At 35.1% G+C, this 24,832-nt stretch overlaps 1 long non-coding RNA gene across 1 annotated transcript in view; it reads right to left on the bottom strand.

Annotated features, from left to right (window-relative positions):
* The window catches only part of LOC123275784 (uncharacterized), a 29,937-nt gene extending 6,388 nt beyond the window's left edge, over nt 1-23,549 (bottom strand). Inside the window, exons 1-3 of the long non-coding RNA XR_006511861.2 lie at nt 23,389-23,549; nt 12,720-12,847; nt 5,340-5,491 (exon numbers count right to left, since the gene is read on the bottom strand). This is a non-coding gene — a long non-coding RNA (uncharacterized lncRNA). The remainder of the gene's footprint in view (nt 1-5,339; nt 5,492-12,719; nt 12,848-23,388) is intronic.
* Between the last annotated feature and the right edge of the window lie 1,283 nt (nt 23,550-24,832).

The raw sequence follows: 24,832 nt of genomic DNA, 5'->3' as shown, positions 1-24,832 counted from the left end.
CTACATGTTTGAAAGAATTACTATTTCTCAAAATATCTCATGTTTTTGAGACTTTTCTAGCATAAAACATACTATATGTGACATGTAAAACTTAAATTCCAGAAACATGGTCGTAAGCACTTAATACAGACTTTTACACTCATGCGTTGTAAGTTCTATTGCAAATGTATATTTCGCTTATATCACCAAGTTACTGCTATAAAAATGGCATAAGAAAAAAATGCTTTATTTTTAAACTGATGTGGTATCTTGATATTGAGACTGTGTATAACTGTTTATGAAACAATAGAATGGTTCTAAACCTTTATAACAATGGTTTTAAATTCCTTGAATTTTAGAATAACAAAATAGCCCAGAGGGTTTATTTTTAAAATGTGATACATCATGAGTAACAAAAACATATCCATTAGATTTTACCAATGACCAGTAACAGTTCCTCTGCAGTTGTCCATAAAACATGAGAGCCCAAGCAATGGGTTTGGGTTTTCAAAGAAGAAATATATTCTACTTACTATTAAATGTTGGGGTATATGATGAGTTACATACTAGTTCCTAGGAAGATTATTCAGGGTTCTCAACAAAAATAAAGTGTCTTTGATCAAAGTCTAGGATAAAAGAAGGTTTTTAACTTGGATATTACAGTGCTGGTTTGTGTCTTCCTTTAAAATTTATATGCAGAAAACTGATACACTGGTACCTACACAAATCAGGCATAAGCAAGATAGAAGAGTCTATATAAGAAACTGCTGTGCTTTCGGCACGAAGATGTGTGTGTGCAATTAGTTTTGTTTAATGTAGATTTAATGTGGCTAATGGGAATAGATGTGACTAAAACAGTATGAGTTAAAAGACTATCTTAGCCACTTACAATTTAATTTATAACAAAAGGCATTTACTATAATTCCTCTGGGGTAGGTATGTTTGGATAAACTTTTTCACCATGATTAACCTGCTATTATTTAGGAAGTTATGTTTTTTCAGCTAGTGTTGTTTAATTTCTAAAGTTTAACTGTCTCAATGTAGTAAATATATGATACACTATGACACTATTTTTTTTTTTAAGAATCTAGTTCTCTTTGGAATGCTTCCCAGGATCTTCTGAAAACCAGATTTTTTTACATCTAGGGACTTCTATTCATTAAACAGTTGTTAATATAGAAAATCTACCACAGAATAGCTCATTGTCTTTTTGTCACAAGGGTTATTCAACATAGGGCTCTGCTGATAATTTAGTTCATTGTCATATATCAACATGAGTTCTAAACATCTATTAATGGAAATTAGGTCCAAATGGATGACCCTTTCAATATTTGTAACTCAAATCTGGTCCTATCATTTTATTGTACAGGTACCAAGTCAAAGACACAAACCTGCTAACTTGTAACTGATCTACTCTTGGCCCTTGGTTTCCTTTTCAATTAAACATGTTGGTTGAGGCCTATAACCTCTTGTTTTCTACCTGAAACTCAATCGACAAGCAGTATCTGTATCTTCTTTCTGAGTTGGCATTTAGCCCCCAAACTTTTCTTTTCCCTAACTAGCAATGGAAGTAAAAGTTTTCTCATAAGTATAGGAATCCATATGACTCTTCATGAAGAAAGAGAACTGAATCAAGACTGATTCCCCAAACCCAAAAGTCTGACTAATTTAGATTGAGATGAGATAATTAGGCCTGGAATAGGGTTTTCAAAAATTATTCTTCAAAATCATACTATAAATACTTAGGGGAGAGAGAAAATGGCTTATTTGAAGCACTCCCTGTAGTTAAATCTTGGCCTGTACCCATTTTGGTCTTGAAGGGCTCACTCAGAGATAGGTTACATGGTAATTAGGCTGGCTTTGCAAAAAAAGTGAGCGCAGGAATATACAGGAATAGTGGAATATCCTGGGAGTGGCTCCTGTGTGGACTCCTATGTTTTCCTTTCTTCCTTCTATCTTGGGGAAACTGCCTCTCTCCCCGTGTGGTTCTAGTGAGAGCTAACAATTGAAGGCCTCTCCTCTCCAGGTGTAGACACAGAACTCTACTTGTGCCCGTTGAAATCTCCTTGGGACTTCTTTTGAATTAGAATTTAAGAAATCTTTGTCCAATGTCTAACCACTAAGCTAATTAAGTAGAGATTTCAGTGGATGCACATGACAAAGAATACAAACCATGAAGAATTAGCCCAGAAAATTCACTAAACAAACAGCAATAACAGCAACAACAAAAACTCTAGGGGAAGGGAATCTAATTTCCAGAGTTGCTGCATTATGTTATGTAAAAAGCCTACTTTTCAACAAAAAAGCAATGAGCATATAGAGAAATTGGAAAATATAGCTCATAAACAGGAAATAAAAAGCAGTCACTAGAAACTGTCCTTGGGGAAGCCCCGATGTTGGATTACTAGACAAAGACTTTAAATCAAATATGTTCAAGGAACTAAAGATACATGTCTAAGTAATTATTTAAACTTGCTGAATATACCACTGATAAACCCGTCACTGTAGATTGGTTTGAAAATTCTAGAATTTTATAAGTGGAATCATACAGTACTTTTTTTATTCAGCATAATTATTTTTAAGATTTATCCATGGTATTACATGCACCAATAGTGTGTTTCTTTTTATTGTTGAGTAGTATTTCATTGTACATAGACCAGGCTTTGGCAAGTCCAGGAGGCCAAATCCAGCTGGCTAAATGCAGGTTTTTGTTGGCCATATCTCACCACCTCCATCTGCCTGTACACAGTTTATGGTTGCTTTCATGCTACAACAGCAGAGCTGAGTAGAAACAATATGGCCCAGAAAGCTGAAAATACATATTATTTCTTCCTTTACAGAAAAGGTTTGTATACCCTGGTATAGCTGTATCATCATTTTCTTATCCATTCACCTGTTGATAGAAATTTGAAGTTTTGTTTTGGTCTTTGGGTTGTAAAAATAAAGCTGCTATGAACATTCAGATACACCTCTTTGTATGGGCATACATTTTCATTTCTCTTGGGAAAATACCTTGAAGTAGAAGGGCTGAGTAGTATGGTAAATGTATGTTTAACATCTTAAGACATTGCCAAACTGTCTTCCAAGGTGGTTGTGTTATTTTACATTTGGACCAGCTATTTATGAGAGTTCCAGGGGCCGGCCCTGTGGCCGAGTGGTTAAGTTCACGTGGTCTGCTTCGGCAGCCCAGGGTTTCACTGGTTCAGATCCCAGGCGCAGACATAGCACTGCTCATCAGGCCATGCTGAGGTGGCATCCCACATAGCACAACTAGAGGCACACACAACTAGGATATATAACTATGTACCCAGGGGCTTTGGGGAGAAGAAGAAAAAGAAAAAAGAAGATTGGCAACATGTTAGCTCAGGTGCCTATCTTAAAAAAAAAGGAAAGAAAAAGGAAAAAGAAAAAAAAGAGTTCCAGTTGCTCCACATCTCCATCAACACTTAATATGGTCAGTTTTTCATTTTAGCCACTCTATTGAGTGTACAATAAAATATTATTGTGTTATAAATTGAGTTTGGGTAATGACTAAAGATGTTTAGCATCTTTGTCCTCATTTGACATTTATATATGGTAAGCCGTATGTTCAAACATTCTACCTGATTTTTATTGGATGGTTTATATTATGAATGGGGTATAATAGTTCTTTCCACATCCTTGATATAATTCACTTGTCAGATATATATTTTGCAAATACTTCTTACAAGTCTAGGCGCACCTTTCTTTTTCATAAGTAATTTTTGAGGAGCAATAGTTCCTGATTTTGATAAAGTTCAATCTATTGACTTTTTCTTTTATTCGTAATGCTTTGTGTCCTGTTAAAGAAATGTGGGCTACAGTCAAGGGAACTAAGATTTTTTTCCTAGAAATTTTATAGTGTTAGCACCTACATTTAGATCTCTGATCCATTTTGAGTTAATTTTGTATATGGGGTGAGGTTAGGGTTTAGATTTATTTATTTTTCATATTGATATCATATACCACACTGTCTTGACTGCTGTAGCTTTATGAGCCTTGATATCAGGTTGTATAAATTCTCCAACTTTTTATTTTTCAGTTATTTTAGTTTTCAGTTCTCTGCATTTCTACACAACTTTAGAAAAACTTGTCAATTTCTGGGAAAAAAGCTTACTTAAATTTTGATTAGGATTGCATTGAAAATTAATTTGGGGAAAATCAACATGTTAACAATATTGAATTTTAAAATTCATGAATATGCTATATTCCTTAATTTATTTAGCTATTCTTTAATTTCTCCCAGAAATATTTTAGACTTTTTAGCACATAGGTCTTGCACATCTTTCATCAAATTTATCTCCAACTGTTACATGTTTTTTATATTGTAAATTGTATTTTTTAATTTCAGTTTTGGATTTCTTGTCGGTCAGATATAGATTCAATAGATTTTGTACAGTGAATTTACATCCTGCAATCTTGCTAAACTCATTTATAAGTTCCAAAAGCTTTTTGGTAGATTTCTGAGATTTTTATATCCTCTGCAAACAAAGACAGGTTTATTCTTCCTTACCAATCTCTCTGCTTTTCTTTTAATCGTTGCCTGATTGCACTGGCTAGATGTATCAGCACAGTGTTGAATAGAAGTGATTGGAAGAAATATCCATTTTTTGTTCTCAATTATAAGAGGAAAGATTCAGTCATTCACCATTGCTATGATGTTAACTCTAGGCTTTTTATAGGTAACCCTTATGAGGTTGAGGACTTTCCTCTCTATTCTAGTTTGCTGAGAATTATAATCACAAAATGATGTTGGCTATTATAATGTTTTTCCTGCACTTATTGAGACGATTATATGGGTTTTTTTAAGCTTTTAGTACAATGAATTATATTGATTTATTTTTTAAAATATTATTAATATTTGACGTTAATATTAATTTGATATTTTAAAAAAATAATATTAATTTAATATACCTTGCATCTTGAGATAAACTTCACTGGCCATGATATTTTTTTTTACATATATTGTTGAATTTGAATTTCTAAAATATGGCTAAGGAGTTTTGTGTTTATATGGATGAGGAATACTGGTCTGTAGATTTTTTCCTTCTAACGTCTTTTTTAAAAATAAATTTTTGGTTTTTGTCCCACGTTGATTGCATGGAACGTACTTATACTAAATGATTGCTCATTATTTATCTGAAATTCAAAGTTAACTAACTGTCTAATAACTTTTTCTTATTTTGGTGTCAGGATAATGCTGCCCTTTACACTATTGTTGTTACACATTTTGCTTCTATATGTAATTAGAAACCCCAAAATTCATTGTAATATTTTTGCTTTAAACAGTCAAGTATATTTTAATGTAATTTAAAAATAAAAGACAATTATTTGAGACTTACCATTTCTGGTGCTCTTCATTGCTTTGTGAAGATCCAGACTTCCATCTGATATCATTTGCCTTCACGCTGAATGACTTCCTTTAACATTATTTTTATAGTATATGTCTGCTGGTAATGGCTTCCACCGGCTTTAGAATGTCTGGAAAAATTTCCTAACATATAAAAAAAAAGATAAATTTTTTCTTCGTTTTCTTTATTGAGGTAACATTGATTTATAACATATAAATTTCATGTGTACATCATTATATTTTGATTTCTGTGCAGGCTACATTATGTTCACCACCCAAAGACTAATTACCATCCATCACTGTACACATGTGCCCTTTTACCCCTTTTACCCTCCCCTTGCCCCTTTCCCCTCTGGTAAGCACCAATCTATTCTCTATATCAATTTGTTTTGTTGTTGTTGTTGTTGTTATCTTATCTTCCACATATGAGTGAAATCATATGGTGTTTGGCTTTCTTCATCTGACTTGTTTTGCTTTGCATAATGCCCTCAAGGTCCATCCATGTTGTCACAAATGGCAAGATTTCATCTTTTATTATGGCTAAGTAGTATTCCATTACCTCTATATACTACATCTTCTTTATCCAATCATTCATTGATGGGCACTTAGGTTATTTCCAAGTCTGAAACCATAAAAACCCTAAAAGGAAACAAGGGCTATATGCTCTTCGACATTGTCTTAATACCATCTTTCTGAATATCATGTCTCCTCAGGCAAGGGAAGCAAAAGAAAAAAATAAACAAATGAGACTACATCAAACTAAAAAGCTTCTGCACAGCAAAGGAAAGCATCAACAAAAGGAAAAGACAAGCTAACAACTGGGAGAAGATGTTTGGGAATCATATATCTGATAAGGGATTAATATCAAAAATATATAAAGAAGAGAACCATCTCAACAACAAAAAAACAAACAATTAAAAAATGGGCAAAGGATCTGAACAGATATTTTTCCAAAGAAGATATACAGATGGCACATGCAAAGATATTCAACATCACTGATTATTAGGGAAATGCAAGTCAAAACTACAATGAAATATCACCTCACACCCATAAGAATGGCTATAATTAAGAATAGAAATAACCAGCGTGGGAGATGATGTAGAGAAAAGGAAACCCTCGTGCACTGCTGGTGGGAATGTAAACTGCTGCAGCCACTATGGAAAACAGTATGGAGAGTCCTCAAAAAATTAACAATAGAACTACCACATGATCCAGCTATTGCACTTCAAGGTATTTATCTAAAAAAAGATAGTTGAGAATTTAGAATTCCAGACTGACAGTGTTTTCCTTTGAGCACTTTAAAGATGTTGTTCTGCTGTCTTGGGACTTGCATCTGAAGAGAAGTCTGCTATTTTTCTTGTCTTTGCTCTTCTGTATGAAATACGTCTTTTCACCCTGGAGTCTTTTAAGATTTTCTCTTTCTCACTTGATTTGTTTATAATGTGACTTTGTGTTGTTTTCTTCAAGTTTCTTTTGCTTGGGATTTTTAGAGCTTCTTGGGATCTGTGGGTTTATGGTGCTCACCAAATGTGGAAAGTTTTAGCCATTCTTTCTTCAGATATTTTCCTATCCTATCTCCTTTCTCTGTTCTTTGAGGCTCCAATTAAACTTATATATGGCTGCTTAGAGTTATTCCAGAACTCACTGGTGTACTTTTAATTTTTTTCAGTCTTTTTTTTTCTGTGTTTCAGTTTGGGTAGTTTCTATTAAAATGTCTTAAATTAACCTTATATTATGCAGTGTCAAATCTGCTATTAATCTCATCAAGAGTAATTTTTATCTCAAACATTGCGCTCTCCATCTCTAAAATTACATTTTGGATCTTTTTTATGTCTATTACGTTCTTAACCTATTCATATTTTGCTTTATATTCTGGAACATGTGCAAAACAGTTATAAAACTGTTTTTACATACTTGTATATTAATCTCATCATCTGTCAATTCCAGATTTTTTGATTGATGGAATTTTTTTCTGTGTGCTTGATAATTATCTATTGGATGCCAGACATTGTAAGTTTTCTTGTTGGTTGCTCCTATTTTTCAAAGTGGTCCTGAACTTTGTCCATGGATGGAGGAAAATTGAAAACAGTTTAATTCTTTGAGTCTTGATTTTAAGCTCTGTTTAGTGGAGCAGAGCAGAAGTTACTTTAGAACTAATTTTTCTCTACTACTGTGAAAATATTCTTTAGTACACTACCTGGTATGCTATGTATTGCAAGATTTTCCTACTCTAGCTGGTAGAGACATGGACAGTTCCTGGTCCTGTTTGAACTCCAGGGATTTTTCTGCCTACTCCTTTTGATGTTTGGGTGTTTTTCTCCTTTTTTACCTTTTTAAACCTGGTCTGCAATAGCCTTCTTTACCCACACACTAGTTAGTACTGAGTAGAATAGTCAAAGTGCACCCAGAGATTTTTGTTTTCTTTTGTGAAGCTTTCTTTTCTGTGGTATTCTGGTATTCTGTCCCGCAAACTCTTAACTACTTTGGCATCCTTGGATGCTCATTTTCATCTCCCCAGCTCAGATAGATCGTGGGGCTCTTCCTGATTCCTTTACTCTGCTCAGAAGTCTGGAAACTTTCTTCAGAAATTTAACTGACACACTTGTAGGGCTCACCTCATTTGTTTCCCCTCTTTCACAGAGCAGCATCTGACAACTGTATTTCATGTCTTTTGTCTGGATTTTAAGTGATTTTAGATGGAGGATAAATCCAGTCCTTATTGCTCCATTATGGCCTCAAAGTAGATATATTTTTAAAAGTGAAAGTATAATCTTTGAAGGTGAAAGATATAAATTGAAATGCAATCCTAAAAACTCTAGTTAATTACTGCGGGATGGAAACAAGATACACCAGCTGGTGCCTGGAGTTTCCTGGACTTAGTTTCACTGTGACAAACATATAAGGGGTAGATCTAAGTCAAGGCTCATTTTTAGGGACAAATTAAGAGCTAACTTAACTCACATTCAAAATCCTGGATTACAAAAAAATTTCAGATATCTAGAAGCATACTCCACACTCTACATTAATTTCTTTCTGTAAATAATTGATCTCAGGAATTAAAACCCATCTCCCTCAAAAGAGAGTGATAAAAAGAGAATGGCAGGCTGTAAATTTACAAAAATTTGCTACAACAGAGGAAAAAAAAAGGAAAGGAGTGGGAATGTTTATGTAAAAGAGATTTCAGAAACCTAATATTATCACACTTAATTTTTACCAATAGAATGGGTAAAAAACGTTATGTCATAGTTTTGATCTTTATTTTCCTGACCAATACCAAATTTGAGAATCTCTTTACATATCTTGCATCATATGTTTAATTGGCTTTTATAAAGTTGAAAACAATTGAAGTCAAACAGCATATGTTTTAGGAATGTGTGTATTTATATATATTTATAAAATGTATATACAACGTATATATACCACATATAACATATATGTGACAGAATTCTATTTCTGAAAGGCAGGAGTATGATAATGCTAATTTCAGGACAACAATTAGTTTGGCTGAGGCTGGGAGACAGAATGAAGGAGGTGCAAACAGTTGATATATTCAATATTCTAGCTCTAACATTATTGACTAGTGGTTTTGTGGGTGTTTATTCTATTACTGATATGAAAAAATAAGTAGTCAAAAATAAAAGATGTTCTTTCATGGATCAGTGATGAAACTGTCTTAACCAATTCAATTTTGTTCCCCTTATCAAACAACAACAACAAAAAGATATAAAAGGAGATACGAAGGGAAGGAGAAGAGAAAGAAGGAGAGAGAGAGAGAAGAATGATGAGGCAGAGAATGTGGAGGAAGAGGAGAAGAGTAGGAGGAGGGAAGGAAAAACAAATAGAAGATTCAGATGTCTGAAAAGAAAAAAAATGCAAAGTGAATTAAAAACACGTGAAGAAATTGCCTCCGTGAAACAAGAGCACTAGGCAAAAATGCAAGAGTTTAGGGAAGAGATGGTGAGATAATGAAAAGAAATGAAATGTGAACTGGCAAAGCTCAGGAGCTATGGGGGAAAAAGTATCAGAGAAATGACAGTGACAATAGAAGGAACACGAGGGAGAGTAGACAAGAGAGACTATTAAAAACAAATCTGCTATTATTTGCATTTGTGTTTTATTGTATTGTATTTGTATTTCTTCCTCTCCCCCACCTTTGCATTTCCTTTTATATCTTTTTATCGTTGTTGTTGTAAGAGAACACTGTTGAAAAGACAATAAAGTGTAAAACACGAAATGGCGATGAAGAAAAAAATAAAGGACCAGAGAGAAAAGGGTAGATATGGACGACAGGCAAAAGGAGATTTTGCAATTCCCAATGGAGAAAAACACAATAACAGACCAGAGCAAACATTTATAATTCACTTTCTTAAAATAAAAGAACTTGGAATCTACATAAGTACACATATCATGTCCCAGGGGAAACTGAGCCAGGAAACACCACATAGAGTTATAACTAAGCAAGCACGCCGAACTTTGAAGATAAAGAAAACTTTGAGGAGCGAAGCAAAATATAACCACCTCTAAGGGAGGGAAAGATCAGGCTGTCCTCAGAATTCTCCACAGAGAAAGTTCAACACAAAGAGAAAATGAAGGAGCTTTATCAAAGAAAGAAAGCATGACCAAGGATCTTATACTTCCTCGAACTGATGTCCCGGATAAGGCAAGACTTTACTATATTAAACATCAGATTCTTAGGAAGTGTTGTTCCCATAAGACTTCTTGAAGGGAGATTCTCACAAAGAAAGAGCTTCAACTAGACAAACGGGAAGTGAAAAATGAATATAAAAGCACCATTGATGAGCACTGAATCTTTAACTGGATCTATCTAAAACACTGAAAGAAGAGTAGGGATTAAGATGACAGAAAAGAGAGTAAGCGTTGTATACCCTAATGGTACAGAAAAAATTACAACAAATTTTTAGGAGTGGAAGGACAAAAGAAGTTTGAATAAATTATTTCTCCTCATTTTAGATAACTGTAGTGGGGGGTGTCAAAGTGACAAATTAATCAATAAGGTTCAAATATATTTAAGATCACAAATTTAAATACTAAGAAAGAGAATATAATTGATTAAAATCAGATAATGGAAGAGAGAAAAAGGAAGAAGAAGAAAGGAATTACATAAAGTAAGAAATTCATAGAAACTAGAGAAGTAAACAAATAATGACAGACTATAATAAGCATGTCATATCAATAAGGACTAAACTCACTTGTTAGAAAAAGGCTTTCAGATCAGATCACATATTAAAACTCAATTTTACACTGTATACAGGAGCCACACCTAAAACAAATGAGTCATAAAGGCTGAAAATAAAGGAATTGATAAACATACTCCAGGCCAGTGAAAACAAAAGAAAGCAATGGTTGTAATTTTACTATCAGGCAGACTGAACTCAGATCTCAAAGTATTAAATAAAGAAGAGCACATTTTAATGTTAAAATGTACAATTTGTAACAGTTACGAATACCTGTACACCATATAATATAGCATCAATATTCATAGAGTCAAAAAGATAGCACAGAAAATAAAAGTAGAAGAGAGTCGCAGTGAGAGATTTTAGTTACTATTTCATAATTCATGACAGTTGAGTAGACGTAAAAAATGGAAATTATTTAGAACACCTAAGTAACTACATACTCACACACTCATACACACACACAACTAGAGCAGAACATATTCTATTTCCAAGTGGTTCTGTAATAGTAAAAAAAAATTAGCCATACACCAGGCCATAAGGAAAACCTAAATAAATCCCAAAAAATGGAAATAGGGCATACAACATTCTGTGATCCCAGTGTAATGCAAACAAAAATTATAATAAACTGAGAAAACCTGACAAAAAAGAGGGTAAAAAGCAACAAAGAAAGAACAGAAAATACAAAAACTTTATCTTAAATTCTTGAATCAAGAGAATATCCAAACAGAAATTTTAAAATAAATTGAAAAGAATGATAATGAAAGTACTACATATTAGACATATTAAGGATTTTACTTTTCCTTTTTCTCCCCAAAGCCCCCTGGTACATAGTTGTGTATTTTTAGTTGTGGGTCCTTCTAGTTGTGGCATGTAGGATGCCACCTCAGCATGGCCTGATGAGCCTTGCCATGTCCGTGCCCAGGATCTGAACTGATGAAACCCTGGGCCACCGAAGCAGAGCCGGAGAACTCAACCACTGGGCCATGGGGCCAGCCCATAGCCCTATTAAATACAGCTAAAAACTCATGCTTTAGGACTTTTATGCTCAGAGTGGCTAAGAGACACTAGTGCATTGTTTTATACTTTGTGAACTTTTAATGGATTATGTATTCAACAATTAAATTTCAAACGTGTTTTTTATAAACATGAATTTTCTTTTTTAAAGATTGGCACCTGAGCTAACATCTATTGCCAATCTTTTATTTATTTATTTTCTTCTTCTTCCCGAGGCCCCCCAGTACACAGTGGTATATTCTAGTTGTAGGTCCTTCTGGTTGGGCTATGTGGGACGCTGCCTCAGCATGGCTTGGATGAGCAGTGCCATGTCTGTGCCCAGGATCTGAACCAGCGAAACCCTGGGCCACCAAAGCCAAGCGCGTGAACTTAACCACTTGGCCACGGAGCTGGCCCCAAACATGAATCTTTTATACATCTAGAATAAATTTTATACATCTAGAATAAATAAATAAATGCACTGATGAGGGATTAGCCCTGTGTTTGTGCAGATCTTGAATGGTTCAGTTGACTTTAGATACGTTCCATTCTAGAGCCTCAATTATCACCCTCAATTTGCACATGAGAAAACAAAGTAGGAAGTAAATGACCAAGCTGATGGCAGGACACAAGTCTTTCCTACAGTCCCTTTATCATTTACCATTTTGACTCTGCCATTTAGTCTGTGAAACCTGGGCAAGTTTCCTAGCTGTCTTAGTTCAGGCTGCTTTAACAAAATACCATAGACTGGGTGGCTTATAAACAACAGAAATTTATTTCTCACAGTTCTGGTGAAGGCTCTCTCCTGGGTTTCAGCCTGCTGACTTCTTGTATCCTCACATGGCTGAGAGCAGAGAGAGGAAGCAAGCTCTCCTGAGATTCTTATAAGGAAACTAATACTATTCACGAGGGCTCCACCCTCATGACCTCATCTAATCCTCATTACTTTCTAAAGGACACACCTCCTAACACTGTCACATTGGGCAGTAGGATTTTAACATGAATTTAAGGGGAAAAAACTCAGTCCATAATACTAGCGTTCTCCTTTTAAAAAAATTATTGCTGCTGATATTTTTAAATTTGGATAATGAAATTTTTTCCCAAGGACTTTTAAAAAGATTAAATTATATGATAGATACAAAACAGTTGACAGCATATTATTATTAAATAGTGGATCTTACCTGCTTGTGCACATAAGGAAGAGTCAGTTCTTTGCAGCGGGACATCAGGTTTTGGAAAGATCCATTTGACAAAGATTTATTGGACACCCTCTATGTAGTAGGCACTATTCTAGACCCACAGGATGGGGCTGTGAATAAAACAGACAAATCTCACAGAACGTAATTCCTCAACACAAGTGACATCAACCAGCTTGCCATTTTTGAATTTTTACAGCGTTAGGCACTACAGCCTGAAGAAGAACCTCATCCATGTCCCCAGCCATCTCTGTCATCCTCAGAGAGGGAGGTCAAGGGCACTGGTTCAGATCCCAATGGCTCTACTTCTGACCTTCAGACGCTGGAGTGTCATTTGTCACACACCTTTTTAGAGTAGCTGATACTGATTTTGCTTGTCTCGAAAGCCATTCCCAGGTATATAACTTTAAGCTCCCTAGGACGTACTTTGAGAACCAGTGTCTTCACCATAAAATGAATTTCACTTCAACAATAACAAGTAGAAATAGAATTAAAGCATATAATTTCTGGCCATTCAGTAGCTATGAAAAGAAACTCAGTTCCTTGAAACAAACTAGGGATCCATTAGATTAATCAATTGTAGGACACAAAGTGCCTTCTGTTGTCCAGGAAACCATTATGATTCCGTAGTTTTCCTAGCATGTTTCAGTTGTGAAATTTAAATTACGCTTACACTGAACCAAAGACAACAAAGCGTGCCTTACTCGATACTTCTTTCTTGAGACTCCTTGACATTTCGTTTGTTTTATTTAATCGACAAGGATAAATTGAGTTGGGAAAGAAGTTGCATTTCGCTGTTCAAGGAGCATCTGGATGAGGTCAGTAGTAGAGAAAGCACCCAACTGTGCAACAAGTGTGCAGTCTCGATCTGTGCAGTAAAGGAGGAATTTCTGAAACATGATAGTAACATTGTCTCTGGTCATTATGCATAAAACTTCAACTTAAGCCCCACTTATTATATGATTTCAGGCATTATCAGGTAAGGAGGTACTTAGATTCCAGGGCATATCTGTAGAGCTCATTCAGGAGTAGCAAAAAGAGAAATATGATGGGAATATTCTCCAGACCCTAAATCCGACAACCTAAATTCAATACTTACTGAGGAGTGCTTTTTTTTTGTTTTAAGGAGTGAGAAATAAAAATTTTGGCGTAGAACCCATTAGTCATAGCCATTTCCAATGGTTGTACTGCCAGCTCTTTTTTCTTACATAAATTACTCTGAGTGAGTTCTCTATAAACAATTACAAAGATGCTTATCTTTGGTCAGAGTTTCTCATCTCTGACTCACATTTTGTTATTGAAATGACCTTGTCCACACAGAAACCAGCAATCTCCTATCAAGAGCTTGAGATGTCTTCTCCATTGCTCTTGATTAATCCAAGAAGGAAAGCTCTCCCAAGGACTTTGGTTACACAGTAAGGTAGCATTTTCATGAAGTAAAGCTTTCCCCCTCCCTGTTCATTTCAGGTTTACCCAACATACTTGAGTAACAAAATTACGTTGGTTTAATCAAATAAAAACTGTCACTGGCCCACTAAATGAACCAGAAAATTTTACTCTGTACTAAGCAGAAATTTACTCTTAAAATTGAAGGGTATCAGAAGGCCAGATGATTTTTCATGTTTAAAGGTGATGCAAGAACATTAAGCATGTTCTGGATTAAGCCAGAATACTTTGAATCTAAGGTAAATAAAGGCTAAGTGAGGAGTTGGACAAAACTTTGGATAAAATGAGGCATTTATTTCAGTCATTATAAAACTTTGGTAATATATTGATTCCTCATTCTAATGACTGGACTCGAGTTGTGTGCCTATAAGTTGCATTTAAAAAGTCAAATCTAATTTGTATAGTTAGGATGAGAGTATTTCCTCTATTAGGGAAATGGAAATATTGGCAATTAAAAGGATATGCAATAGTGAATTACCAACTACAAGAAAGTTAGCTTTTTGACTAAATTTCTGATTTCTGCAGATGCAGTTATAATTCATTTGATCAACATACTCTATAGCATGTTATTTTACTACTGAGGTAACTAGATCTTTCAGGCTTCACTTATAATGGAAATTAGATGCCAGAAAGAAAAGATATTTATATACTTACAACCAGTTTCAAAACTAGTTATAATAGGAAGATAATATTAAACAGGTTTATATTTATTTCTCTAAATATTGGTATTTACTTTTTAAAGCTCTCTTGTACCAGCACAAAAAATGGCTGTAAAAATCATTTCATACATTAAAAAATAATAAAACTCTATTTTAATGAAAAGTTAAGAAAATAAGCTAAAAACTCTACACACTTAGCAGTTTATAAAGAGCTTATTTGTAAGGTCAGACAATAATTGAATCCAAATAGTCTTTAGAATAACCATGAACGTTTGTCTTGAGCATAAATAGCTTAAAAATAGTATAATAAATGGCAAAAATAGTATAAAAATTTCTGGACTAATCACTTCAACTTTCCTCACAACGCAAAAGTGTTTTGCAGAGAAATAAAAAAATTTCCTTTATTATGCACACAGCATAAGTTCTCCGATGTTAGAGGAAATGTGTAAGTGGCTATTTAAATTGGAAACCATTTCTATAGACTTGATGATAGGATGTGCTGACTAGTAATTGCTGCCACCAATTTTTTCCCAGGAAGTTCAATTTGCACCTCTTATATTGATAGCTTTTCAAAATCTTTGAGTTGATGAACAAATAGGTGTATATTTTTCTTTTACCCTGTGGGCTTTTGAGTGATGCCGATCTAAAACATCTCATTTAAGTAGTGTCATTTAATATATCAGTAAAATGTTTCATTACCATATGTTTATCAGTGCCCTTTCTTAAAATGATCAGGATACCAATGCCTTATCTTTTTGCTGAAAGGCTTTGTAAATCAGGGCTTGGGGCATGTTTAGGTTGTATCAAATTTACAGTGACTAGGACCCTGAGTGCAGATGATCTTAGGACATGGAGACAGCCAGATCCATCAAGGTGATGACCTTCAGTGATGCACAAGGCCAACCTGTGCTTTTAAGGTGTATATTTCACTGCTTGGTTGCCTTCACTATTATGCTGTCAATGCTTTTTCAGTCATATAAAATCATTGGGATAAAACATTTCGGTAGTACTAGACTCACCTTTATAAGGCCTTTTCTTCGGGGAGAATCTTTAGACTTGTAACCAACATATTCATCATATTCTGGTGAAAACCATTTAAAGAATTTTAATATTCAAGAAGAACAGTCAGTTTATAAAAACGTGGACATGATCATTTTCCTTTCTATTAGTCAATTAGTACTCTCTGGGTTATGGGATAAAAGGTGATTTTTATTTTCTTATTTATACTACACCTCATTTCCATTATTGTGTAGTGGTTACAAATATGGGCTTAGAGTTACGTCTTAGTTCTATCACTTACTTGAATGAGTCAAATAACCTCTTGAATCCTCTCTTCCTTGCATGTAAAATGGAGAAAGGAACATCTACCCTATATGGTTGTTGTGATGCCTCAATGAGATATACAGAGAAGTGCTTAGAACAGTGCCTGCATATTATAAGTCCACGGTAAATGCTAACTAGTGTTATTATGCATTTTGCTAATACAGATTATTACCTGTGCAAAACAATTACCATTTTAAAGCATCTTCAAATACAAAGAATATTTTTAGTCTAAGTGATTATCTAAAGAACAAAAATAATCACTTTAATTTAGGAAAATGATAAGTACTTTTAAATTATGCTAAGCCAATTTTGCAAATCTATCATATCAATGTTTATACTATTTCAGAAGCATGTCTGTTTGCATATACGTGTGTTTCTTAATATTAGATATTATATAAAGTTAAAACTAGCATCTAAAATTTTTAATTTTTCATTATGATATTACAAAGTAAACTCTCTAAAATTTAAAAAGTAGTTATAGAAACATGTAGGTATACAAATCTTTTCAAATTTCCAAAACTTCAGAAAACATGTTTACTTATGAAAAACAATCATATATGTGCTATATAAATCATAAATAATTCATGAAACTAACTATGAATTATTTATTGTCTTACTAAATACTTCTCAGGATGATAAAATAAAGGATATGTTCTGGTCATCTAGCTGAATAGCCAGAATTTTAGTTTCTGTGTGAGTTGATAATTTGAAAAGAGAAGTTTAAGGGACTGAACTGTTGCTTCAAACTCTGCAACATTTAAAAAGTTTATTAAAAAGTTTATTATTTTTACTGTAGACTTAACTACTTGGTCATCCAGAGTAGATTGGCCCATATGTGGCTGAGAGCTAAGACATGAAACTTAAGTTCTCCTCTGCTTTTTGTTGATGGTAGAATGGGGTCTCACAGAATTAGAACCAGAAATGACATTTTAGTCAGCATCCAATCATCTATCTATCACTCCTGCCACCTGTCATCCATCCATCTATCCATTTATTCATTCTTTCTGTAAATAGTTGAGCCCTTTTAATGTGACATGCATTTTGCTAATGAGACATGTCTCTTTAAAATACAAAGATGAACAAGAAAGACAAGGTCCCTGACCTCAGGGGACTTACCATCTCTCACAGGAACCCTACAATAAATAAATGGAGAAAATGAAAAGTAAATGCTATAAAAGAAATTAACAGGATGATGTGAAAAAAAGAATAACCATTTGTTGGGTGGGAGCAAGCATGGAAGATACTTCAGATGGTGTAGTCTGGGAAACTTCTCTCAGTTGTGACCTGAGGGAGGAGAAAGAACCAGCCAGAGAGAGCTGGGGGAAGAGAGGGAAAATCACAAGAGCTTGGAGAACAATCATGGTATAATATTAAGTAAAACAGGAATGCTAAACTGATTTATTCATACAATGGGACATAGTCAAAAGAAACATATTGGATTGATATGGGTCCATATGGATAAATCCTAAAAAGAGTGAATGGAAAAAGCAAGATGCAAAATGATGTTCCTTACGATACAATTTATGGAACTTTTAGAAGCACAAACCTATGTTTATATTTGCTTATGCAGATATATATATGTAATAAAGCACAAATATATATAATAATAATAATATATACAAATTTCAGGGTTTTGCTTACTTCCGGGCAGAAAGAGGGAAGAAATGAAGAGTAGAACTTTAAAATGTTTGTTTCTTTTAAAGAAAGAAATCTGAAGCAAAAAACTAAAGTCAAGTGATAATTATCTAAGCATCTGATTTTTTACTCTTTTCTGTATATTTGAAAATTTTGAGAATTAGAAAGTTTAAATAAAACACAATACAAATTGTATGAATCTAATATTAAAACTCAAATCAAATACTGAGAGTACAATCCTGATATTCAAAAACTGGGAAGAAATATCCTCAAACGTTAATAGTCATTATCTCTGTGTGGTGGGATTGTGGGTGATTTTTGTTTTCCTTATTCTTTGGTCCAAATAGTAGTATACTGCATGGATTAAGAACGTAGGAAAAGAGATTGACCAAGAGACAAGTGTCTAGTAAAGAGGTATTTTGTGGAGGAAGAAAAGACATGACGTAGCCATTCTGTCCTTTTGGTTGTGGGTACAATGCCTTACACCCTTACCCTCTAGTATGTTCCACAATTGATTCTTTTTAATATGTTTGTTCATTTGCTGTTTTTCAAACAGCATTATTGAGGTATAATTGATAGAAAATAAACTTCATATTTTTAAAGTGTACAATTTGATATGTTTTAACATATGTATACCCCCATGAAATCATCACGAAAATCACCTCATGAACATGTGTCAGCCCCAGAAGTTTTCTTACATCTCTTTGTCCTCCCTCTCTCCCTGTCTTTTCCTCCACCCTGAAACCACTGATCATTTTATAGACATATATAAATGGAATCAGAGAGTCTGTATTCTGTTTTGGTCTTGCTTCTTTTATTCAGCATCATTTTGAGATTCATCCATGTTGCTGCATGTATTAATAATTCATTCCTTTTTATTGATGAATAGTATTCCATTGTATGGCTATACCACAATTCATTTATTCATTTAGCTGTCGATGCACGTTTGGATCGTTTTCAGGTTTTGGCTATTACAAATAAAGTTGACATAAACATTTATGTGCAAGTCTTTGTGTGAATATATTCTTTCTTTTCTCTTGGGTAAATACAGTCTATTTTTAAATGTCCCAAGTAGAAGAGCTACTATTTCCCTGGAGATTATTCTGTGATATTTGAGTTCTCATGGTGAAAATGCTTTCCATTAAATCAGACCTAAATTTCCATTTCCCCAAATTGATGCATTTAATTAAATTCATCCTCTCACCAGTCATGTTTATTATACTTGAGTAATATCTGCTGGCTATCATCACGCTTTTAGTCACCACTTTGGTAAAATCCATATTCAGGATTCTTGATTTTTTCTTGGATGAGTTAGTCCTTTCAATTTTTTAATCTCATGGTTATTCTGATTCTCTGATATTAAGCTCATTCTAGTTCTATGTGACTAAATTGCAATGTCCATAAACATAAAAACTGAGTGAAGAGGCTGTTTTTAATGCTTGTTTTAAATTCCACTCTTAATTCTATTCAATTCAAGAAGCATTTACTGATTGTTTTCGAGGTGATTAACATTGGCAGTACCAAGACAAATAAAGTAGAATGACAGAGTGGTTAAAGCGAGAGCTTCCATTTTGACAGATCTAGGATTGAACCCTGGTTCAGTCATTTAGAGTCTTTGAGGTCTTGGGCAAGCATCTTTATGTGTCTAAGCTTTGTTTCCTCATCTGTAAGTGGAGAAAAGAATAGTACCTCTTTTACCCAGTTGTTTTGAGGATTAAATGAAATAATGTAGATGGGATATTCAATATTTCTTCTTACATCTCACAACCCCCTTCCCACCCCAAAATGAAACAGTCTATCATCATGTTTATGAAACAGTGAAAAGTAATCAGGGCCTTCAATGGACTTTCACTGGAATTTCCTTCTAGTTTACCAAGCCAAAAATGCCCTTCAAATGGAAGTGTGGGGAGGCCCTTACACTCATGGGTCCCTAAGTACTGAGGTGGCACCTAAAGCTGTAGATACAGTCATATTCATGATCCTTTTCAACTTTCATTGACATCAGACTCCCCTCCATTTACATTAGTCTTTTTTTTTCTTGTTTTCTGTTTCCTAATAAAGAAAGAACTTTTAGGGTAATGGAAAAAAATGGGTTTGAAAGCCACTCATTCATTGATGACCATTAATTTATTTACATGGCCGGAAGCTATCAGGATCCTAGGGAGTCCTTAAATAAATCCCCTCTCCCAACCAAATGTGGAACACATTTACAGCTAAGTGCAAGAGTCAGAAGAATGCAGCTCAAAATATCACTTGTTTTGTTACATTGACAAAGCTGCTTCTAAAATATGCCTTTAAGTCTGCAGGGGAATGGGCTTGTTAATCCTCTATCCTATAATTAAACTTAGTCCCTACCCCCAGTACTAGGAAGCTAGACAACAGGCTTTCCCCTTGGGAATAGCCTTCCAAGTGCACAGATGGAGCAGTACAGAAAATACTCTCTCAGCCGTCTGTCAAATCTCAGGAGGAACGAGTCCCACGGAGTATGCTGAGATCCGAGGTTCGTTTTTGAAACCCCCCATTCAGATATTTCATTTCTCCTTCCCAAGCGGGAGAAGTGCGTAAGAGGTGGGAGAAGACAATGTTTGTCTAGGCTGAGTGCTTCCACATGGAAACACAAGGAGCATGGAATAAATGTCCTTCCTTCCTTCAACAAGATTTTCCTACCATTTCTACAGTTCACAGAGCACATCACTTTTCAGAGTCATGGAATGATGGGTTCCCATCATATTAGATGGGAGCATGTGTCTGTGTCCCTTCATACCATGTCCTGTGGAGTCAGAGTCCTGGTTCTTTCTCCTTTTCCCTCAGCTCTGGGTAGAGTACTCAATACCACAGAGCACAGAATGACTTTAAAGTGATTTTATTCCTGAATAAAGAGGATATGGCAAAGAAGAGAGAGAGAGGAATTTGTCCTTGGTTGTCCCGCCAGAAGGGAAAGGGCTAATCTTGAAAAAACATTTCCCTGCTTTCAAGGCTTTCTGCTGGCATTGGAGGAGACCTCTCACTCACTTTTACATTCATTGAGAACTTCCAAGAAGGAGCATGTTTCTTTTCCCTCTGCACGTGAAGATAGCATTTCCGTTTCACAGGACTCTTTTAAAAAGGAGACAAGAAGATATAAAAGTTTAAAAGCTGCCAATTTCAGTGTTTAAAGCTTTCATGCAGTTTGCTCTGCTGAAGTAGTTGATATCAATGATTTCAAGTAGGCTCCATTCTGGAGAAAGGATGCTTATCTGTTAAGAAATTGCTTCTCTGTGTTGAGCCATCTGACTTCAGCTTTATCTTAATCGTGTTCCAGCACTGATATTCTATAAGGAAGTTTTTAATCCTAAAAAGTGCTTTAATAAGAAACAGGAAAGAATTCGTGTTTTGACTGAGGGTTACTTGGAATTTTCCCTTGTGAAGCTATGATCTTTAAGTTTGGAGATCCTGGTAATATTTATCATACAAGGAAAAGTATGTGGATTATTTCTATCCCCTGAGGACCAAATGAGAACAATATAAATGTTACTATGATACATCAATTTGTATCAAATTAAAGAATAGGTTTGTGGAGGAAAAGCTAAATTCCCATCCTTGTATTACAATTACAATCCACATTACCTCTTATGTAGGCAGAGAGAGAACCTGATCATTTTGACTCAAAAAGCAGTTTTTTCCATCCATTTTTCTTTTTCATTTTATCTCTGCTAATTTCCTGAATTTTATTCAACAAAGAAATGTGATTTTCATGTTTATGGTAACCACCGTTAGGGATCAAAATAGTGCTATCTTTTTTCCAAAATAAATATCACCTATTGCTTGGCGCTCTCTCTCTCTCTCTTTCTCTTTCTGTCACACACACACACACACAAAATATAGGTAAATTGTTGCTGTGAGTATAAAATGGCTATTATTTTGTTTACATCTACCAGAGTACTGCCCATTTTGTCTCCATGGCAAATAGTCTCAACGCTGGCTCGTGACATTCGTACAAAGAAGCTCTGCACTATGTCTCCTAATGTCACATTACGCTTCTGCTAAGGAAGAAAAATCACAACTTGATAGATATATAGCATTAGTTCACTCATCAATTAAATAAGTTTCATCTAAAATGCTTCAGTAAGTTTTAATTGCTCATTTATAAACGGTCTTTGGCAAAAGCGACATTTCAGATGACAGGCCTTAATGACTTACTAGGAGCAGAAAGAAAGTATTCCGATCTTTTTCATGATTCAAAAGCAAACAAGTCTCAGGTTTTCCCCAGAAAGAGAAATATGATCTGTTTTAATGTTTTCCTATACTCGCTAATTGTTTTAACTACAGAAAAACATTGATTTGGAGAACTGAGAGTCGCTTATGTCATGGGTACTTCCCCAGGCTAATTAAGCCTGGGAATTTAGCTAGGATACAAAATAATCAGAAGTGTATTTTTCTGTGGTGGTGCCCCATCTTCCCCAGGGTCTTAGTTGCTTCTAGTTACCAGATGATCCTAATTAATCTTGGTTCCCAGCTCATGCCCAGAGAGACTACATGCCACAATCCCAAGGGCCTCCTCAGCTGTGTAGTTATTAAAGAGATTCCCCTGCATCACTGGGCGGCTTCCTCCTCTTCATTTCTACCACTGACATTCTGGCTTCTGCCTGACTGACGAGGGGGACTTTTTCCTTCCCCCCCATGGAAAGGTGCATAATGTATTTCTGAGCAAGGATGTACTAGATTTCTTAACAGCTTTATTTGGAGTTAGCTATTGATTTTAAGACCTGACAACTATATTAAACGAAGAGAGATGAGTCACTTGTTAATAGGCATGTCCCAGATCATGCAAAGGCACATAATTGGTTGCTATTTGCTGTCTCAACAGAGGCAGAGACTGGATGGGAACAAGATATTTGTGAGATTTTGGAATTGCTACATCTCTGACAAGGTGGAGATATTTTATTTGGTCATTAATCCTGGATCTGGGCCACTATTTAGCAGAAATAGTTATGTGGGCAAACAAGAAACATTTTAGTTTTAAGCTGGTACAACTAGTACCTAAAGGTACTAACCTGACATGGTGAATATTGGTTTATGTCATAAGAGGAGAAGCTTTTAGTGATGAATTAACTGTGAATGCCCTTCAAGAGGACATAATGACAAAGGATTAATCCTCGATGAATCCCCATTACTGTAAACTTCTCTGATTAACTGATCTGTCTCTCAACTATGAACCCTTTATAACATTGTTTCCACTATCTAAACCTTGGACTTGGTGCACAAGAGATCCTGGTCACGGCAAATTATTTTCCATGGTGAGAACACTCTGTTGTGGTTCAAGAATAGTGGTTTCCTGTGTTGCACTTCAGATACAGCTTTGAAGAAATCAATATCTTTCCTTTTTTTCTGTTTCATAGCCCATCTTTTTTTGTTAAATTGAGATATAATTGATTAAACATTATATTAATTTCCAGTGTACAACACAATTAATTTCCAGTGTACAACACAATGACTTGATATATGCAAAAAGCTCACCACAATAAAGAGGCACACAGTACTGCCTTTTTGCATCTAGCGCAATAACGTACCCAAGACTGAAGCCAAGACACCCTCCTCATCTTCCACTTTACCTGGGCAGGTGCATGGTCCTTCTCTTCCTACAGCATATAGAGGAAGTCCTTTGAGAAGGTAACTTGCTAGGCTTGGATGAGACTGAGCAGCATCCTCAAGCAGTTAGTCTACTTTCCTTCTTACCGTGGTGGAATCCAGGAGCCCCTGAAAACTGCTAATTTTCCTCCTCCTGCTATCTGAACACATCCCCAGGGTTGGGCTGTTGTTTTGATACAAGCCTGATATTTTTCTTTGAGTCAGGAAAAGTATTTACTCCCCCTAAGAGGAAACAAATTCTCTAACAAAGATGTCATTGATGCTCTAAAGAAGAGTCATGTTTTCCTAATGTTCTTTTTTTTACCGAGGAAGATTAGCCCTGAGCTAACAGCCACTGCCAATCTTCCTCTTTTTGTATGTAAGCCACTGCCACATTATGGCCACTGACAGACAAGTGGTACTGTATGTCCATGCCTGGGAACCAAACCTGGGCCACCAAAGAGGATTGTGTCAAACTCAACCGCTAGGCCACCGGAGCTGGCCCTCCTAATTCTCTTGAGTATCAGGAAGACTATAGTTACTACACAAGCTAGCATTGGGGATTGTTTGAAGACTGGAAATGCTGTCCCACATTTACAGCAGGAATTCCAGTAGCAGCTCAAATCTCACCATGCTACTCACGGCTCACAGAACTCACAACGGAGAAACAGACAGATGGTAGCTGAACTGGGCTTATATGTTAGTTAGTCTTAGGCACATTCACTGACTTGCACAGAAATATACTTTGGAGATGGATAATTGAAACTCTTGAATTTGAACATATTCTGGGTTCAGTGTTAATTAAATTCAGATACTATCACATTATAATTGAATTACAGCCATGAAATATTCAGATGATTTCCTTACTCACAGTTGTTACAATTTCTGATCTTGCCAAACTTATTTACTTTAACATCAACTTCCCCCAATCTCAACTTTATTCAAAGTTTGTAGTTAACACCATTTCTCATTAACCTCATTAGTACTACTACTACTAATTAAAGCAAACATTTATTGCATTCTCTCTATGCACTCAGTTAAATAGTTTATATGCATCACTACTTCATTCTCTCAATAACTTTATTAGGTAGCTACAATTATAATTCTTATTTTACAGGTGTGGACTCTGTAGCTCAGAGAAGTTAAGCAACTATGGTCACACAGCTATGAAGAGGTAAAACAAAACTCCAGACCTGAGTATATCTGACTGATTCTATCTTTTGAGCTTTTAACCAATAGATGGCATCTGTACTTTAATGTACATATTATGCAGGTAAAAAGTTAATAGATTCAGTTAATTTAAATGTATCTATTAATATGCACATCTATGAATAATAACATTTCCTATCACCTTGAATCCCAAATCTGCTTAATTGGTTTGTGAATATTTGCCACTCAGAAAATATATTTGCCACTCAGAAAATTTAA

The sequence above is a fragment of the Equus asinus genome, chromosome 12 (assembly GCF_041296235.1).
Source record: "Equus asinus isolate D_3611 breed Donkey chromosome 12, EquAss-T2T_v2, whole genome shotgun sequence".
NCBI classification, from domain to species: domain Eukaryota; kingdom Metazoa; phylum Chordata; class Mammalia; order Perissodactyla; family Equidae; genus Equus; species Equus asinus.
Note: the sequence above shows the minus strand (reverse complement) of the source record. Positions and strands in the feature narration are given on the sequence as shown.